The following is a 20197-nucleotide window of genomic DNA, read 5'->3' as shown; positions in this document are numbered from 1 at the left end:
AAGCGTCAAGAGTGAGTCTTAGACGAATGTAACAGAGGGAATCTGGTCATTTTTTAAAAATAAACATCGCCCTGGCTGGTTGGCTCAGCGGTAGAGCGTCGGCCTAGCGTGCGGAGGACCCGGGTTCGATTCCCGGCCAGGGCACATAGGAGAAGCGCCCATTTGCTTCTCCAACCTTCTGCCGCGCTTTCCTCTCTGTCTTTCTCTTCCCCTCCCGCAGCCAAGGCTCCATTGGAGCAAAGATGGCCCGGGCGCTGGGGATGGCTCTGTGGCCTCTGCCTCAGGCGCTAGAGTGGCTCTGGTCGCAACATGGCAACGCCCAGGATGGGCAGAGCACCGCCCCCTGGTGGGCAGAGCATCGCCCCTGGTGGGCGTGCCGGGTGGATCCCGGTCGGGCGCATGCGGGAGTCTGTCTGACTGTCTCTCCCTATTTCCAGCTTCAGAAAAATGAAAATAAATAAATAAATAAATAAATAAATAAATAAATAAAATAAATATCATTCAGACTTGAATATAAATAAAACGGAAATAATGTAAGTTATTTATTCTTTCTCTGTGGACCGGTACCAGTCCGTGGCCTGGGGTTGGGGACCACTGCTCTAGGGTACAGCCATTTTACTCTTTGGTACATATCCAAAAGAAATGTATACACAGGTCCTCCAAAAGACAGGTACCTAACAGCCAATATTATCCACAGCCAAACACTGGAAACCACCCAAGTACCCATCAGTAGTAGACTGAACAGAGCAAGCCAATGGAATAGCAGGAGGAACTGACCGGGACACAAGAGTGTCTTTCCAGAGGCTTTCTTCACATCAGCCTGCTGTTCACATGATGTGTTCACTTTAGGAAAATTCAAGCTGTTCACATGTGCTATGTGTACGTTTCTACCTGTGTATCATTTTTTATTAAAATTTTAAAAAATGTGAAGTTTTCATCTATCATATTTTCTTTGAAATAGTCCACTAATGTTGACAAGTATCTCTGAAAATGAGTCCTCATGAACATCTCATGGAATTATAAGTTGATACTTTTTTTAACCTAATTTGGTAAGATTTCTTCAAGATACAAAGGTTATTCTTGTTTTTTTGTTTGTTTGTTTTTAATTCTCATCACATCCTTATTTACAATTTAAAAAATAAAAGGAAAAATAGCCCTATCTAGATAGTTCGGTTGGTTAGAGCATAGTCCAGATATGCAGAGGTTGCCAGTTCAAGCCCTGGTCAGGGCACACACAGGAACAGATTCATGTTTTTGTCTCTGTCTCTTTCCCTTCCTCTTTCTCTAAGATCAATTAAAATTTTTAAAAAAAGAAAAATATGAATGTCCAATGATAGGAGATTGGCTGACTAGATGGCACCACCACTAAAGTTGGATAAGACCTGTACACGGCATAGAAAGTGCCCCCAGCATAGGGTTACCTGAACATGGGAGGTACCAGCCATAAAAATGATGGGCGAGGAGACTCCATCCCTGCAAAGAGCCCATGAAGAAGCAGATTGTGGATAATGGCTGAGGTAGGTAACAGCTGGGTCCCTGCTCACGAAAGGTGGGGGTTGAGGAGTCACACCCCTTGTAAAGTGCATGCTGTGTGCCCCAGGCTCTCTGTCCTGCCACTGCAAGCACTTGCACAGTGGGACTAGCTACACCCCAATGCCAGTGGGCACTGCATTGGACAGTGCACTGCTAAATGGGAGGCAGGAAAGAAATCAAGGTGATTCAACATCAAGTGGTAAAAAGTGAATCCCATCCAGGACACCACGTTATATCTAATTGTCCTGTCTGTATGTATGTCTGTCTCTCTTTGTTTTGAAATATAATTACTATATAACAAAAAGAGAGAAAAACAAGAAAGTGAAGAGAGAGAAAAAAAACTAAAAATACACCAAAATGTTAACAAAGGTTATCATTAGGTGGTGAGATTACCCAAGTGCACATATTCCTTTAAAAGTTAAACAAAACAAAACAGAAGTTTAAGAGAGAGTAGAGCTGAGATAAAGTTGGTAGTTCTGAGGTGTCTCGGGCTATGGGAAGCAGAATACCTAGATGTTGGTTAAGTAGAGGTATCCTTTATTCCTTGATTTCCTTTATGTTCCATTTTTACTGAAATGTTTTTTTTAATTAATTATTTTAAAATTTTCTGTATAATGAACTACCTCATCGTGCTTAAGAGGTGCAGCCTCTTCTCACGGTGCCCTGGAAAGTGTGGCATCCATCCAAGTCCACAAGGGTCATCTGATCTCTGGCTTTGTACCCTTCCCTCTGTGTCTGAAGATCAATAGTAACAACACTCACCAGGTTCCGCCTATAAATTCCATTCTCAAAAAATAATGACAAATATGGGCTACTTGAGAGGTTCAGTGTTTAGGAGCCTGGTAATCCAAGTTTATTATACTACTGGCATTGTTTCTTTTTTCCATTCCAAAGAGTTTAAAGCTACTAAATTAGCATCAAAGAAATTTGCAAAAGCTCTCAGTGAAACTATGATGAAATATAACTACATCAAACCAGATGCAAAACACAAACTATGTAGAGCACTCTATGAGGATGTGAAGAAATTTAATAGAGGGCCACAGTCTGGGAAGAGTTAGTCACACAAATGTCAAAATTCCCCAGCAGTACCAAACAGACTATGCCCAAGTACTCCCAGAATATAAGTGAGGCAAGTCAGGTCCATAATGGGTGACAGCAGGTGGTCTAAACCAAGGACACACACATCTCAGATTTCAATGGATCTATTGCTTTTGTGGCAATTATCTGTAATTACCAGCAATTTACAGTCAAAATTGGGAGACAACCTTCCTGCACTTGCACCTAAAATGGATAGCTATACACTGCCCTTCAGAACAGCTGAAATGATTTTGACCTGACAACATAAGACCACATTGGAGCCTACACAAAATCTTCAATGGCTTTTAACTCAATATAGATAGATATACATGATTTATACAGATTAATGTAAAGAGAATGATGAATTTTCCTTTCTAAATTTAGGTTGTATTAACTCATTCCTTTCAAGCTCTTATTTACGTGATATCCTCGCTGCCATTTTATGTTCTAAATTTCTAGGAAACTTAAAGTTAATATCATAGAAAGAAGAGTTTTTGAGAAGATCTCTTTAAATCAACTCAAGTTCTTCATTTAAAGAGAAAAAGTGATATGCAAGCAAAATCTTTGGGATCCGTAATATGCAGCCTCTATGAAGTACGCTTGATCACACCTGTGGTTACTCCATCTATGAGAAGATTTGGGTTCATTATATGAGAAAGATTCGGATTCATGGTCTCTAATCACTGACAAGCTGTCTTCTTATAGATAACCATTTCTTCAAAGAGCAATTCCAATTATTCAATCAATATTTTCCTGAAGAAAGTTGGAGCTCCTGTTAGACCAGTGGCTCTGGCAAATAGTCACAAATCTCTTTAAGAACCTGAACAAAGAGGGAACAGGCACATGCCCATAAAGCACTGCATAAAATAAATTCCAAGGGGTTCGTCCATTTTTTAAAACTATCCATGAACCTCAAGGGTTCCTAGATAGCTAATTAGACCTCCCCTCTGCACACAATAGTTCATTGCCCCTAGTTGCCATGTTTGGTTTGAGGTAGTTGCAACTGTGCTCAATGATTCTTGTTCCTAAGTCAATGGTTGCCAGATGGGAAGGGGAGTTTAGGGGGCTGGATAAAAAAAGGTGAGAGAATTAGAAAGTACAATTGGTAGTTACAAAATAGTCACAGCGATGTAAAAATTGCAGTATGGAGAATATAGTCAATAATACCATAATAACTACACATATGGTGCCAGGTGAGTACTAGACTTATCGAAGGATCATTTTGTAAGTAATATTTTATCTAACGACTATTCTGTATACCTGAAATTAAGGTAATATTGAATGTTAACTTTAATTGAAAATGTTTTATTTTATTTTATTTTTTTTTGGTATTTTTCTGAAGTTGGAAACGGGGAGGCAGGCAGTCAGACTCCCACATGCGCCCTACTGGGATCCACCCGGCATGCCCACCAGGGGGTGATGCGCTGCCCCTCTGGGGTGTCGCTCTGCCACAATCAGAGCCATTCTAGTGCCTGAGGCAGAGGCCACAGAGCCATCTTCAGCGCCTGGGCAAACTTTTGCTCCAATGGAGCCTTGGCTGCGGGAGGGGAAGAGAGAGACAGAGAGGAAGGAGAGGGGGAGGAGTGGAGAAGTAGATGGGCGCTTCTCCTGTGTGCCGTGGCTAGGAATTGAACCCAGGACTCCTGCATGCCAGGCCAACGCTCTACCACTGAGCCAACCGGCCAGGGTCCTATTTTTTTTTTTAATGGTTCTAGTTCCTGACTTGGTGGAGGCAGGAGCTAAGCTGTCTAAGGCTTGGAAACTGGGTATCACCTTCATGAGAAAGATTGTCTATAAAAATTTAACTCTTCCCTTTTTTAAGCATATATCTCTTACTTATATTTAAAAATGAAAATCACCACCCCTCAAAAAATTAAAACAAGGTACAAAATTATATTAGCAAACGTTAATTTTGTTAAAATTATCACTAGTTTATGCATGTATTATGAAGCTTCTATATTTAAATACTTTCTCCCTATCCCAATCTACCCCCATTAGTGTAAAGACCATTGACCTAGTTTAGAATAGTGACAAAACAATATTTTTTGTAGCCTGGCCTCAGCTAATATAACCACTTTTTTTCTTTCTTTCTTTCTTTTTTTTTTTTTTTTTTTTTGACAGAGACAGAAAGAGAGGGACAGACAGACAGGAAGGGAGAGAGATGAGAAGCATCAATTCTTCGTTGCAGCTCCTTAGTTGTTCATTGATTGCTTTCTCATATGTGCCTTGACCGGGAGGATACAGCAGAGTGAGTGACCCCTTGCTCAAGCCAGCGACCTTGGACTTCAAGCCAGTGACCTTTGAATTCAAGACAGCGACCAGGGGGTCATGTCTATGATCCCATGCTCAAGCCAGGGACCCTGCGCTCAAGCTGGTGAGCCTGTGCTCTAGCCGGCAACATCAGGGTTTCGAACCTGGGTCCTCTGCATTCCAGTTTGACGCTCTATCCACTGCACCACCGCCTGGTCAGGCATCACTTCTCTCTTGAAGTAAGAAAGGATTTCTCCTTTTCAACAACTTACTTACAACCTTAAACTTCTTGAAAGAGTAACAAGCAAGAGGCAGTTATTTTTAACTAAACTCTTCCCCCCAAAAAAACAACCAAAATAAAGCACAAAACACCTTCTTATCTCTCCTTCCTTATCATCTGTTGTTGCTGGAAAGAAAATTAAAGTGTAGATACTTTTCAGATAGCCCAATGAAGACTCTAGCAGCAGGTACATAAAGGACATGTTTCCATTCTTCAGCCTGAAGAAAACCCAGCAAAGCAAGTGGGAGTTGTAGGGCCAGTGGCCAACACCATGGCCAGGCAGGTTCTCACTGTATTCGAGCAGACGGTAAAGGAACTGCGGAGCCAGAAAATGGTAGGCCATTCCGTTTATTAAAGTCTCGTAAAGGCAAATGCAAGCAGGCAGGGAAGACCGCTTCCCTCTCTCTCAACGCCCACCAACCTCAGCAGAGGTTCCTAGCCCTGACCGGGTCTCCTTCCACAACCAGGGACTCCTCCAGACTCACCCTCTGAACTAACAGGCCCCCCACCAACTTCAGCACTCTCCAGCCAAACAGGCTGGGGGAAAAAAACCTTCTCCAGCAAATAAGTTGAATACTCACCCCCCACCACCACCCCCCATGGAAGCAGGCAATTCGCAATTTGCAATCTGCCACCCTGAGGGCAAGCACCTCAGCCTTCAGTAGACTATACATACACACATGGCACTACCCCAGTTAAAGTGAGCAATCTTAAAAAAATTTGTTTACCCAACAGGAGTACTATCTCATACTATGCCAATACCACTACTCACAAACAACAAAAAAATTCGTCCTGCTGCAAAACTGTATCCCGCCAATCATATTACCCATGCTTTTTTAATCCCTGGATGCCCTAATTTTTAACCAATATATATGCTGCTATGTGTTTGAGACAATATATTATTAAACATCATTTTTTTTTCAATTCATCCAGTTTTGGGGGATAAAGCCAGTGGATGAAAATAATCTCAATCTGTGTAAAACTGATCAAAGAAAGTGCTTTTAATTTACGGGGAAAAGTTTCCCTTTAAGATGGTAGCTATTTTTTTTCAAGCATGATTCCTTTTAATTGCGGAAAAGAGCCCAAAGGCTTTGTCAAGGGGCACATGTTTCCTATAAATCAAAACATAAATAAATGTGAGGTTATTTCACTAGGCATACATATGGTTTTTGCTAAGTAAACTCTATTTATAAAACACTGTTAACCTTCACCGGATCTGCTGTCAACATTTATAGAAGAGGGACTTTTCTACTGCTTTGAAACTTGCCAGCATTTGAAAATAAGCCTAGAATTATTAGTTTTTAAAGACAGATTTGACTTTAATTTAGTGTGAAATGGGCCACTGTGTGTTTTATAGTTTTTAAATACTTGGAAGAACTCGCAACTGAATATTAGAAAAGGTTTGGGTTCTGTTTTTGTTTTTGTTTTGCTGGAGGTTCCATTATTTTAATCATGCTATTGTATTCTTTCTGGATGTTCTATTTTAGTTACAGGTAAGAGTCTGGAATTGCTTTTCTTATCGCCGCCAATGGAACAAAAATATTCTATAAAAGGGGAGTCACTGTGTCGGGCAAATAAATTTGTAAAATGTGTTTTTTAGGTTTGGTCACTTATATTTTGCATTGGCCTGGGCAGTACCTTGTGTATGTAGTCTGTGAAAGGCTGAGGTGCTTGCCCTCAAGGCAGCAGATTGCAAATTGCAGATTACTTTACTGCTTGGAAGGCACCATTGTATTGCTAATGTTTGCTGTAGAAGGGATTTTTTCCCCAGCCTGGGTTTTACAGGAAGAGAAAGAGTGCGGATGTGGAACCAGAGCTGAAGGGCTTTGGGAGCTCCTCTGAGGCTGGTGGGGGCCTTTGATTCCAGGAGAAACCAGAAGATTTTCTGGGCTATGGAACCAGAGAATGCATTAGGGCTTTAGGAGCTCTGAATGAAAGGAAAGCAGTCCTCCCTGCCTGTTTGCTCATCCACAGGTACAAGACTTTAATAGTGTAATGGCCCACCATTTTTTGGCTCCACTGTTTCTTTACCATCTGCCCAAATCCAATGAGAACGTGCATAGCCACAATGGCAGGATCCACTGGCCATACACCCTGTCATCCATTAAAGATGAGTATTCACATAACTGTCTCACCATCTTCTCTCAAATGCTCATTTGCATGATCTCATCCTTTTAGGTACTCACCTTATAAACACATTTATCAGTCCTACTCCAAGGGAAGTTCTCAAAATGAATTTTTCTGTGAAAGAAATTAGCTTTAAGCAAGCATGAAACAATAATCTTTGACAACCAGCAACAAACTATAGAATAATAGTAACTTTAATAATAATTTGCATTCTCCATTTTCCATTCAACTTTTCTTACTTGTGCCACAGCGCCTTTCAAAACAGAATTTTTTCCAATGCTTTTGCAACCAATCCTATGAGGTGGTTTTAAGCCAACAGTTACAGTGCAGTTAAGAGTGCTTCCAGAGAGAGAGCTCTTGATCTCTCCTTTTATATTATTTCCTTCCAAGGTGCATCCTCCCCAGTTATAAGATTTGTCACATCTTGTTACAGAATACATTTGTTTTTATTTTTGAATGGTGAAGGAAAAATGTTAAATATTTCCATAAACATAATTGAAATTATTTTTTAAGGTCATAAAACCCTAAATTTCTAAGGTATATTTAAATACATTTAATGATTACCTAATACATAATTACTTGTATATGATTAACTTGCTTTGGGAACAATGTAAATATTTTCATTGCTGAATATTGTCTCAATTTCTACATGGAATTCCAAAATAATTAACCCAGTTTATATAGAGAATTCTATTTCTTTGCAGTATACTTAAAGGGAAAGGTTGCTTATAAAATACAGGCATGGTTCCAATAAACTTAAAAATAGACAAGGATCCGAAAGATAAATACAATATTTTCTATAGAAATTTTTTTTTTTTTTTTGTATTTTTCTGAAGCTGGAAACGGGGAGAGACAGTCAGACAGACTCCCATATGCACCCGACTGGGATCCACCCGGCACGCCCACCAGGGGCGAAGCTCTGCCCACCAGGGGGCGATGCTCTGCCCCTCCGGGGCGTCGCTCTGCCTCGACCAGAGCCACTCTAGCACCTGGGGCAGAGGCCAAGGAGCCATCCCCAGCGCCCGGGCCATCTTTGCTCCAATGGAACCTTGGCTGCAGGAGGGGAAGAGAAAGAGAGGAAGGAGAAGGGGTGGAGAAGCAAATGGGCGCTTCTCCTATGTGCCCTGGCCGGGAATCGAACCGGGTCCCCCACACACCAGGCCGACACTCTACCACTGAGCCAACCGGCCAGGGCCTAATTTTTGTAATTTTAAGAGGTAGTTACCCTAATGGTAGGCAGGCACTAATGAATTTGAAATTAAAAGGCAGAATTCTCCAGAACTTCTGTTCCTAATCAATCACCCAAGATCAGTGACATCATCAGAGCCTTTGATCAAAACTCCTCTTTAAAGCTCAAATGGGACTGGATTGATCCTTACTGGCACTAAGAACAGAGAAACACCACGGAATACAATTCACCATGAAACATGGGAAGTCATAAGCATCTTTTTCTTCCTTAGAGAGGAACAGAGAGCACATTCCAGAGCCACCTCCTTAAATCCAAGCACAAACCCGGTCCTCCTAGGGTTCCCAGAGCACTTGGAGAGAGGAGTCCACAATATGCTACTTTCCTTTCAGTTTGGTCTTGCTTGCCCACCACACCTACCAGGGCAAGCCCCAGATATACCCCGAAGGGGTGGAGGGGCAGAGAGGGGAGGTCTGTGGGTAATTTGTTTCCCATTCTCCCCATTACAAAGCACTGAAACAGCTCAGGACTTCCCTTCCACTTCTGACTCATTTAATGAGTCTTTACTAAAAACGCTAGTTAAAAAAAGACAGTCCTTTGATAATTTTAAAATATACTGCTCACAAAATTAGGGGGTATTTTATAGCTTCATATTCATTTTTAAACATCCCCTAATTTTTGTGAGCCGTATACCTAGACTGTAATCACTCAGAATATTCTGATATGAAGTGGTCATTTGGGGAATGAAAAGTTTTAATTGACCTTTACTACTTTACTTTAGTTCCACTGGTGTTTGGGATTTTTTCCCCCTCCTTATTTGTAATATGAATCTAAATGAGCTTTGCGAACCGTGGTGAAATGTAGTTTATTATCTTCTTCATCAGGTGATCAATGATTTCATTAATAAGACAGATAAGGAAACTGTTATATCATCGACACTGTTATGAAAGATGATCTTAGCTTTCCGCTCCATTTTCCAGGTCCAAGGGTTCTCTGTGGCAGCTCTGAGTCCATTCAATATTTTCCACAGACAGAGAAAAGTGAAAATCCATTTTGAAACCAATTTCAATTAGGATCCAGAAGCTGTTATCACAGGTGTTGCAGAATGGGTCCGTAAGTGGAAATGTCGCCTATCCATTCTGAAATGAAACCTTATCAGGGGCTACAAAGATGGCTGGGGACAGCCTATCTGTAAATTACTTTTCATCCTGTGTTAACTCAACCTTAGTCCTGTCATATGGAATTCTTTCCATCCACTAGTAATAATCTAATGACTAACTAGACACAGTGTCCAAACAGCTTTCAGCTCGACAGGGCTGTCCCTTTACACACAGTACAAATGCAAATTCACTTGGGCCAGCCGGTGAGCAAAGGGACATGCACACTTTAAATGATAGAACTAAAAGTTTATTATGGGAAATAAAAGAAGTCCGTCTCCACCCAATGCATTCCTGGTGATTTTTCAATTGCAAACTCCAAGGCCCAGTTATTTCATTAATGCAGCACCCAAGTCATGAGGCTTTTCTCTCACATTTTTCAGTCTCCTTTTAGCAAATTATCCCATGACGGCAGATTTATTCAGTCAAAGACCTCGGACTTTGAGAGGCAACAAAAGAATCAAGAGACTTTCTGGTCCACCTGCCTGGCGAATGATGAGGCAGGGAAAGTCTCCCCCAGAGAAACCAATCAAACCATTGTGTGGCACAGTCAGACCTTTTCAACTGTCAAGCCAGAGAGCCGGGAAAGAGATGAAAGAATGCAGGATGAAGCTACCATTTACAGAACCATGTGGGAATGGTCTCCCAAGATTTAATAATTGGAATGGAACTCAACTTTCTAGCACTAACAGGGAAAAAAAAAAAAGACTGAAAGAGTAGAGTCAAAGAAGGGGGGGAGGCTAAGAAATAAAGAACAGCAGCGTAAATCAGACTAGGAATGATTTCTATATAAAATTTCCCCTACCTAAAATGAAGTCCTATCTGTGAAAAGGGAAAAGAATGATGTTACAAAAAAGGAAGGAAGGAAAGAAGGAAGAAAGGAAGGACTAGGGGTAAGGGGAAGGGGGAAGGGGGGAAGGGAGGGAAGGGGAGAGGGAGGAAGGGAGGAAGCCTTTGATATTTTTCCTCTAGGTTAGTGCTGCATTAAACCTGCTGATTCTGTCTTGTTTAATTCATAGTAGCAAAACAACAACAGCAAAAGAAGCCCTCATTAATATGGCTGCCTTGTAGTTTTAGGTATAAGATGGCATTTTAAATTGGTCTAAAAAAGAAAAAATACATTGATAGGACACAAAAAAAGACCTCAACTGACACAGACACTGGACTGTATATTTCCAGGCAGTGCTCAAGTGCATTTATTTTAGTTCTTTCAGATACAACAGGAACTACTTATTTACTTATTTATTTATTTACTGTGACAGAGAGAGACAGACAGACAGACAGACAGACAGGAGGGAGAGAAACGAGAAGCATCAATTCTTTGTTATAGCTCCTTAGTTATTCATTGACTGTTTTTCTCATAGGTACCTTGATTGAGGGGGGGGGGGGTTACAGCAGAGCAAGTGACCCCTGGCTCAAGCCAGCTACCATCGGGTCATGTCTATGATTCCACATTCAAGCCAGCAAGCCCGTGCTCAAGTCAGCAACCTCAGAGTTTCGAACCTGGGTCCTCTGAGTCCCAGTCTCACACTCTATCCACTGCACCACCGCCTGGTCAAGCACAACAGGAGCTAGTTAAATAGGAAAGGAAAAAGAAACAGTGAGTTCTGCTAAGAGGACCTAAAAAGTCATGAGTTTTTTTAAAAACATGACATAAACATAATGTTAGATACTAACTGAAGTTCTAATGCTTTCTAATATTACTCATGACTCATACCATATATATTACCATATGGAGTTTTAAAAATAAGTACTTGTTGAAATTTTGGGAGTGCTGAAACTATTCTGTTTTAGTATGGTGGTAGTGGTGGTTACATGACTTCATGGGATTTGTTAAAACTCATGGAACCAAAAGAAGTAAATTATGTTGTTTGTAATTTTTTTTAAATAAGTAAAAATTACAACTCATTGGAAAGATTTCCATGTAAAAAAGATGAGAAGGTTTTTGCTTTCACCATCACCTATCTCCTTCTTCTCTGCCTAGGCTCCTCATATCTATCTCCCCATGCTCTGGGGTGAGCTGCCAGGAAAAGCAAGCTCCTCACTCCTTGGCGCTCAAAGTGGTGCAAAGATGGAGGGCCACCATGCTCCCTCCCCAGAGGGAGGCTGTCTTCCCATATGCACCATTTCCCCCCAAGCTTCCACTCTTTAGTTGCTATTTCTGCTTCTGACTAGTTTGGTTCTGGAAATACAGAATGCCTACATCTCATGATCACAATTTATGAAGGGCAACCCAGAAACCTCCCCAAGCAGAACACATCACATTGTGGCTTCTTTCTATGCCCAGGCTTGGGAAATGGTGGCAAGATGGGGCTGATATTTATTCCTGATTTATCTGAGCACCCAAGAAGTGTCCTTTTAGAGGAGATATACAACAGCTACATACAAAGGAGCCCTCATGGTAGCCCATTAGCACAGAATTGCAGATTTCATCCTGAAACTTCAACGAGTAAGATGCACACCCTAAAAGCAACTAAATCCTTAAATCCTAACTGGTGCCAATTTCAGGACTACTGGTTAGAAGTGCTGCTCCCTGATCCCATCTCCTGTTACAAACCTGCTACATCCTGATGACCACCACATTTTAGGACTATTAGCTAACACCAATAATTCTCTCAGATTACAGTTTAACTATTTATAGATTATTAACATATAATGAAACCTACCAGTGGAGTAAATCCTGCCGAACTATATCCAGAGTATTGCTATTACTACTAACAGCTAACACCTTTGGCTACTCAATTTATCAGCCACAGAGACCATACAGCAACTAAGCAAGCACCTGGGGTTCAAACCCTGCTTTCAACAATACTGTTGTGCTGCCTGTGCTGCTTCCCGCACAAAGCCAAGGGACCTACTGTGTGCTGTGCAGGCCTACTCAGGATCTGTGGAGGCCCTCCCAGCACAAAACAGTGAATGGAGGTGGGAGCTGATATGAGGAAAAAGGCAAACCGGGTGTTGTTACTTCAAAAAGTTCCAAGTATACTGCTCACAAGAATTAGAGGATATTTTTGTGAGCAATGTAAAAAGTAAAATTTAAATGTTACAGGGAAAGAGGAATGAATATCAGGGGTAGTCAACCTTTTTATACCTACCGCCCACTTTTGTCTCTCTGTTAGTAGTAAAATTTTCTAACCACCCACCGGTTCCACAGTAATGGTGATTTATAAAGTAGGGAAGTAACTTTACTTCATAAAATTTATAAAGTAGAGTTACAGCAAGATAAAGCATATAATAATAATTACTTACCAAGTACTTTATGTCGGATTTTCGCTAAGTTTGGCAGAATAAATCTTTATAAAACAACTTACTATAGTTAAATCTATCTTTTTATTTATACTTTGGTTGCTCCACTACTGCCCACCATGAAAGCTGGAACACCCACTAGTGGGCGGTAGGGACCAGGTTGATTACCACTGGAATGGATGAAGCATGCGGCATTCCTTTTTTTTAAAAAATTTTTATTGATATTAATTTATTGTGCTTACATATATTCAAGTGTCCCACTGAATATATCTCCCTCCCCCCACTCCCTTGTTCCCCTTGATACCCCCTTTACTCCCTCCCCTAACACTCTCCTTCCTTCCCTTCAGGATTTGCTGTCCTGCTTTATAATGCTGTTATGTGTATATAATTTCACTAATCTCTTTCCCTTCTCTGATCCCATCCTCTCATCCCTTTTCCCTCTGACCACTTTCCCTCTGATCCCTTTGATCCCACCTCTACCTCTATTCCATTCCTCAGTTCATAATGTTCATTGGATTTCTCAAATATGTGAGGTCATATGATATTTTTCTTTCACTGCCTGGCTTATTTCACTTAGCATAATAGTCTCCAGGTCCATCCATGTTGTCGCAAAAGGTTAAGATTTCCTTCTTTTTCACGGCCGCGTAGTATTCCATTATGTATATATACCACTGCTTTTTAATCCACATATCTACTGATGGACACTTGGGCTGTTTCCAGATCTTGGCTATTGTAAACAATGCTGCAATAAACGGGGGTGCATTTCTTCTTAAATCAGTGATTTGTTGTGCTTAGGATATATTCCTAAAAGTGGGATGGCTGGGTCAAAAGGCAGTTCCATTTTTTATTTTTTGAGTAATCTCCATACTGTTTTCCACAGTAGCTGCACCAGTCTCCATTCCCACCAGCAGTGCAGGAGAGTTCCCTTTTCTCTACATTCTCATCAGCACTTATTATGTGTTGATTTGTTGATGAGTGCCATTCTGACAAGTGTAAGGTGGTATCTCATTGTGGTTTTAATTTGCATTTCTCTAATGATTAGTGATGTTTAACATTTTTTCATCTGTCTATTGGCCATCTGTATGTCCTCTTTCAAGAAGTGTCTACACTCTATTCAGTTCTTTTGCCCATTTTTTTATTGGGTTGTTTACTTTCCTGGTGTTGAGTTTTACAAGATCTTTATAAATTTTGGTTATTAACCCCTTATCAGATGTATTATCAAATATGTTCTCCCATTGTATGATTTCTCTTTTTATTTTATTCACATTGTCTTTGGCTGTGCAAAAGCTTTTTAGCTTGATATAGTCCCATTTGTTCATCCTGTCTTTTATTTCACTTGCCTATGGAGATAAATCAGCAAATATATTGCTGCAAGAGATGTCAGAGAGCTTCCTGCCTGTTTTCTTCCAAGATGATTATGGTTTCATGACTTACATTTAAATCTTTTATCCATTTTGAGTTTATTTTTGTGAATGGTGTAAGTTGGTGGTCTAGTTTCATTTTCTTGTATGTACCTGTTCAATTTTCCCAACACCATTTGTTAAAGAGACTGTCTTTATTCCACTGCATGCTTTTACCTCCTTTGTCAAATACGAATTGTCCACAGAGCTGTGGGTTTATTTCTGGGTTCTCTGTTCTGTTCCATTGATCTATATCCCTGTTCTTATGCCAATACCAAGCTGTTTTGAGTACAATGGCCTTGTAGTATAACTTGATATCAGGAAGTGTGATACCACCCACTTTATTCTTCTTTTTCAAGATTGCTGAGGCTATTCATATTCTTTCTTGGTTCCATATAAATTTTTGGAATATTTGTTCTATATCTTTAAAGTAAGCATGGGGCATTCTTAGGGCACTAAAACCATTCTGTATGATAGTATCACAGTAGCTGCACGACACCATACATCTGTGAAACCCAGAGAATATGCAGCACAAAGGGTAAGCTCTAGTAGAAACTATGGATTTAAGTTAATAATCGTGTTATCAGCAGTTCAACAACTGTAAAACATCACACTAATGCAGAGAACATTCATAATAGAGGAAGTTGTGTGGGGGGTGGGGAGAGGGTGTACAGGAACCCTGTATTTTCTGCACATTTTTTTCTATAAAAGTAAAACTTCTATAAAATACAATCTATTAATTAGCATAAGAAATAAAATACAAAAAAAATCAAGTGGTTTATTTTTGTGTTTTGAGGGTTTTTTTGTTGTTGTTTTTTTTTTATTTTTCTGAAGCTGGAAACAGGGAGAGACAGTCAGACAGACTCCCGCATGCACCTGACCGGGATCCACCTGGCACGCCCACCAGGGGGTGATGCTCTGCCCCTCCGGGGCATCACTCTGTCGCGACCAGAGCCACTCTAGCGCCTGGGGCAGAGGCCAAGGAGCCATCCCCAGCGGGCCATCTTTGCTCCAATGGAGCCTCGGCTGCGGGAGGAGAAGAGACAGAGAGGAAGGAGAGGGGGAGGGGTGGAGAAGCAGATGGGCACTTCTCCTGTGTGCCCTGGCCAGAAATCAAACCCGGGACTTCTGCACGCCAGGCCGACGCTCTACCACTGAGCCAACCGGCCAGGGCCGGGTTTTTTTTTTAAGATTTTATTTACTTTGGAGAGTAGAAATAGAGACAGAGAGAATGCGGGGCGAAGCAGGAAGCATCAACTCCCATATGTGCCTTGACCAGGCAAGCCCAGGGTTTCGAACTAGTGACCTCAGCATTCCAGGTTGATGCTTTATCCACTGTGCCACCACAGGTCAGGCATATAAAATCAAGTGTTATTATGTAATTCCCAAAAGGATACAAAACTATCTGAAGAAAAAGAGACTGAGGCCTGACCTGTGGTGGTGCAGTGGATAAAGCGTCGACCTGGAAATGCTGAGGTCGCCGGTTCAAAACCCTGGGCTTGCCTGGTCAAGGCACATATGGGAGTTGATGCTTCCAGCTCCTTCTCTCCTCTCTCTCTCTCTCTCTGTCTCTCCCTCTCCTCTCTAAAATGAATAAATAAAAAATTTTAAAAAGTGTCTTCCTTTTTTTTAAAAAAAAAAAGAGACTGAGGACATAGTTACATTTGAGAATACAGCTAGTACTCGACGATTGGTTCTGACAGACCAGTCGTAACACGTTTTGGTCGTAAGTTGAGTAGGCTATATGTACAGCACTGTAAAATGATGTTATAAAAATCTTTAAGTCATATTTTATCATAATTTTCTTTCATTATTGTTATATATCATAATTTTCTTTGTTCATTTTATGCCATTTGTATCATCTCTACACCATTTTGTTTCTTATTTTTACATTCGTCAGGTTATATAATACACTGCATTACCAGGACAACTAGTTTAATCTTTGCAAAGACAATTTCCTTTTGGTAGACATCTTGGGAGGGGTTTGATGAAAAATATCCAAGACACAAAATACAAACTGCTATACCGAGTCTGGGATAACAGTTGAAATGGTGCACGCGGAGATGTTAGTGCTGCCAGAAGCTGGTCCACACTGTCATACGCCCAGCTGGGCAACGCTTGCACTGCCAGATGCGGAGCAGTCGTGGCTAGCGATTGTGGTTGTCAAGTCGAATGGTAGTAAGTTGCATAGGTTGTAAGTCGATCAATATTTGTAATTTAAACAGACACCAACCTTAGGAAAACACTGTTCCATATCCAGGGATAACATGAACGAAGGCAAAGAGCCCCTCAAGTTAGCAAAAGCATAGGTTATGGATGAGGCAATGTAAGGGTAGCAACTGAAATTGAAAAGTCAGACGGGTCAGGTTTTGGAAGTAGCTGGAAATCACTGAAGGTTCTAGAGGAAGGATGTGGCATAATCAGAACAGTAAAAGAGTAGTCTGGCAGAAGAAAGTCCTGTAAAAGGGAACAGCAGAGACCAAAGGCAAGATGATTGGATAGAACAGTGATTTTCAACTGGTGTGCTGCCAGAATTTTTAAAACACAAAATACCTGACTATTTAGTCAGACACTGACCTCTTTTCACTTGGATTGTCAAAAAAAAAAAAAAAAAGAAAAAGAAAAAGAAAGAAAGAAAAGAAAAAAAGAAAGAAAGAAATCTCTATAGCCAACACAACAGTAGCCATTTGGTGTGAATGAATATAAATTATAGCTATAATTTTTGTCAGATCAGCAAAAAATGTATTTTTTGGTATGCCTCATAATTTTAGTAATTAGTTTATATGTGCCATGAGATGAAAAAGGTTGAAAATCGCTGGGGGACAAGGTTACTTTAATTGTCTAGGCATGAGGTAGTAAGGTTTTTAAATAGCACAATGCAGTAGCTGGCCTAAAGGGACACATGGTGAGTAATTACAGAGGAAAATCTACCAGGACCTAAAGGCTAGTTTGTACATGGGAAGCATGAGAGGAAGGGGTCAAAGGTGACTGCAGTTTCAAGCCTGTGCAACCACAGAAAAGGCAATATACTTAGCAAAAATAAGGGTACAGAGGCTGCCAGGTTCACAGACACGTAAGTTTAGAATCCAAGAGAGCCAAGGTTCTTAGGAGAATCAGATTATTATTTGTAAATTGGTTTAAAAATGTGAGATCTTTTTTTAAAAGAATAAAATCTAAGTTTAATACAGCACCAACCACTCTATTAATGGGCATTATTAACCTGAAAGGAAACAGTTTACCCAAAAAAATAATAATTAAGAAAAGGAACATGCATATGCCGTTTCTAATGCAAAGACATATAGTCAACATTAGTTTTCAAAGTTAAAGAAACCAAAGTAAACCTTCTCAAAATGATCTTCCCTATTTTCTGGCTTAAGAAAGCATTCAGAACAATCCAACCTTCCTTAAGATGCGCAAACTCACTCACATTTGGGATTTGTGAAACATCTTGAACTATTTTTCAAAGTCCAGTTAGTTTTCTAGTTAGTTTCAAAAAGAGTTTTGCCAAACATTTTCCCCTTAATTTCAAAACCTATGTGTATTAAAAAAAAAAAAAAAGGCAAAAAAACCCCCGCAATTCTTTTGTTTGGATTCATAGCACGACTACCCACATGATTTCCTCTAAGAACAATGGCTGCCGTTTACTAAGCTCTTATTATGCAAGGTGCTTTTACAATTGTACAGGCATTGCCTCAGCTAACCCTCCCAGAGCTCTGTGAAGTAGGTCGAACTATTATCTTATAAACTGATAAAGAAACTGAGGCTGTGAGAAGTTCATTTCCTCATGCTCACACAGCTAGCCCATGGTATTGCCAGGACTCAACACAACCTTTCAGATACCAAAGCCTATATATATGGGTGTTCCTATCCAATACCTTACAATGTAAAATCTATTTTATCTGACTATCCTTTCCATCCAACTCTCATGTGCCAAGAAATAGGATACGGCCAACAAAAAGGGGTTGAGTATCTAAAGGGACAGGAAACCAAAATCTCACAGCCTACTGTCTATATGATACCAACACTGCACTAAACTGAGCCATCCCACTCCCAACCTGGAGGCCAAAAGAAATGGTGATTCATACCTATGTAACTATTTAAAAGCAAATCGTAAGGGCAAGAAGTAACCAAAAGTTCAAGGGGAAAAATAATGTATCTACTTACATATTTTCAGACCATCCATACCACTTTGCTCTTAAAAACCTCAAAGAAATATTTTTTAAGCACAGAAGAACCAAGCCCTTCTTCTTGAGAGAATCAAAGTGAACAGGGAACTTCCACTGTTATTAATCTATCAACTTCGGTTTCATACTGTGCCACCCACCATCAAAATAATCATTTCAGATATCTATCACTTTAAGGTATGTTCCCAATAACTATCAAATCCAAAAAAAAAAGGATCACCAAGACCACACCTACATTCGTTTATTATTAGTTTCTTTCTTTTTTAAAGTACAGTAGTAGGCTAATAAATATCAGAGCAGGAGGAGTGAAGAGGCTGCCTCTGGCTCTCCTTCTCGCAGCCATGGCAGTACACTGAGCTCCACAGAAACGGCACAAGGGCAAGTACAAGCCTCATGGGCACTGTGTGACTCTGCTTGCTGAAAAAAAATAAAGAAAGAAACACAGGAAGAGGAGATCCTAAGAAGCCAAGAGGCAAAATGCCATCATGTGCCTTCTTTGTGCACACCTGCCGGGAGGAGCAAAGAAGCACCCAGGTACATCAGTCAACTTCTCAGAGTGTCTTAAGTGCTCAGAGACCTGTATGACCTTGTCTGCTAAGAAGGGAAATGTGAAGACATAGCAAAGGCAGGCAAGGCCCATTATGAAAGAGAAATGAAAACTTATATTCCTCCTAAAGGAGAAACCTAAAAGAAGTTCCCAGGTCCCAATGTACCCAAGAGCCCTCTTTCGGCCTTTTTCTTGTTTTGTTCTGAGTATCAGCCAGCACCAAAGGAGAGCATCTGAGCCTGTCCACTGGTGATGCTGCCATGAAGCTGGCAGATGTGGGGTTACGCTGCTGCAGGTGGCAGCAGCCTGATGAGAAGTAGGTGGCTGAGCTGGAAGAGGAACACAAGAATGATGTCACTGCTTACCAAGCTAAAGGGAAGCCTGAGGCGGCAAAAATGGAGTCACCAAGAATGAAAACAGCAAAAGAAGAGGAGGAAGAAGATGAAGGTTATGATAAGCTAGTTCTATACACAGTTTTTCTTGTCTATAAAGCATTTAACTCCCTGTACACAACTCACTCCTTTTAGAGAAAAACATTAAAATATAAGTCTGTATTACACTTGTTTTTAAACCATACAGTGTCTCTTTTTGTGTAGTTGACATACTATCAAATGTCTTTAGATAGCCCTGACCTGGTGGTATTTTCAATAGCCACTAATGTTTCCTAGTACAGTATAGGGGTTGTTAATTGGTATGGAAATTTAAAGCAGGTTCTTGTTGATGCACAGCACAAATTAGTTATGTATGGGGGTAGTTCTTTCATCTTGTTGTCTCTGATACAGCTTATATGAAATAATTATTGTTCTATTAAACTGAATAACACAGTAACTGCAAAAACAGTAGGAAGGAGCTGTTTTGTTGACATTCTATTTCTAAAACAATTTTTAATTCAAAAAGAAATATCAGATTACTCCTTCAAAAAAATATTCATAGGCCAAAAAATGAGACAAAACACGTCAATTGAAAACTCAATATTTGCAAGTCATTGAAGAAAATTTTATAGGATAATGAAAATGTTAAAAACATTGAAAGATCTAAATTTTAAAAAAACCCTCTTATTTACAAAACACAACACGTAGCTTAGAAATTTATATCAGAAACAAACAGATTAAGATATTTGACTTAATAATCTGAGTGCATACTTTATGTGAAAGACACCATTTTAGATTCCAAAAATGATCATTTAATCACAGTCTTATTTAACATTTAG

The 20197-nt window shown here is 40.2% G+C and overlaps 1 protein-coding gene and 1 pseudogene across 2 annotated transcripts in view; one reads left to right on the top strand and one right to left on the bottom strand.

Moving 5' to 3' along the window:
• GLI3 (GLI family zinc finger 3) overlaps nucleotides 1–20197 on the bottom strand; it is a 376015-nt gene that overhangs the window by 336802 nt on the left and 19016 nt on the right. The window lies entirely within an intron of this gene.
• LOC136333988 (putative high mobility group protein B1-like 1) lies at nucleotides 14781–19514 on the top strand (annotated as a pseudogene).

The sequence above is a fragment of the Saccopteryx bilineata genome, chromosome 4 (assembly GCF_036850765.1).
Source record: "Saccopteryx bilineata isolate mSacBil1 chromosome 4, mSacBil1_pri_phased_curated, whole genome shotgun sequence".
NCBI classification, from domain to species: Eukaryota; Metazoa; Chordata; class Mammalia; order Chiroptera; family Emballonuridae; genus Saccopteryx; species Saccopteryx bilineata.
Note: the sequence above shows the minus strand (reverse complement) of the source record. Positions and strands in the feature narration are given on the sequence as shown.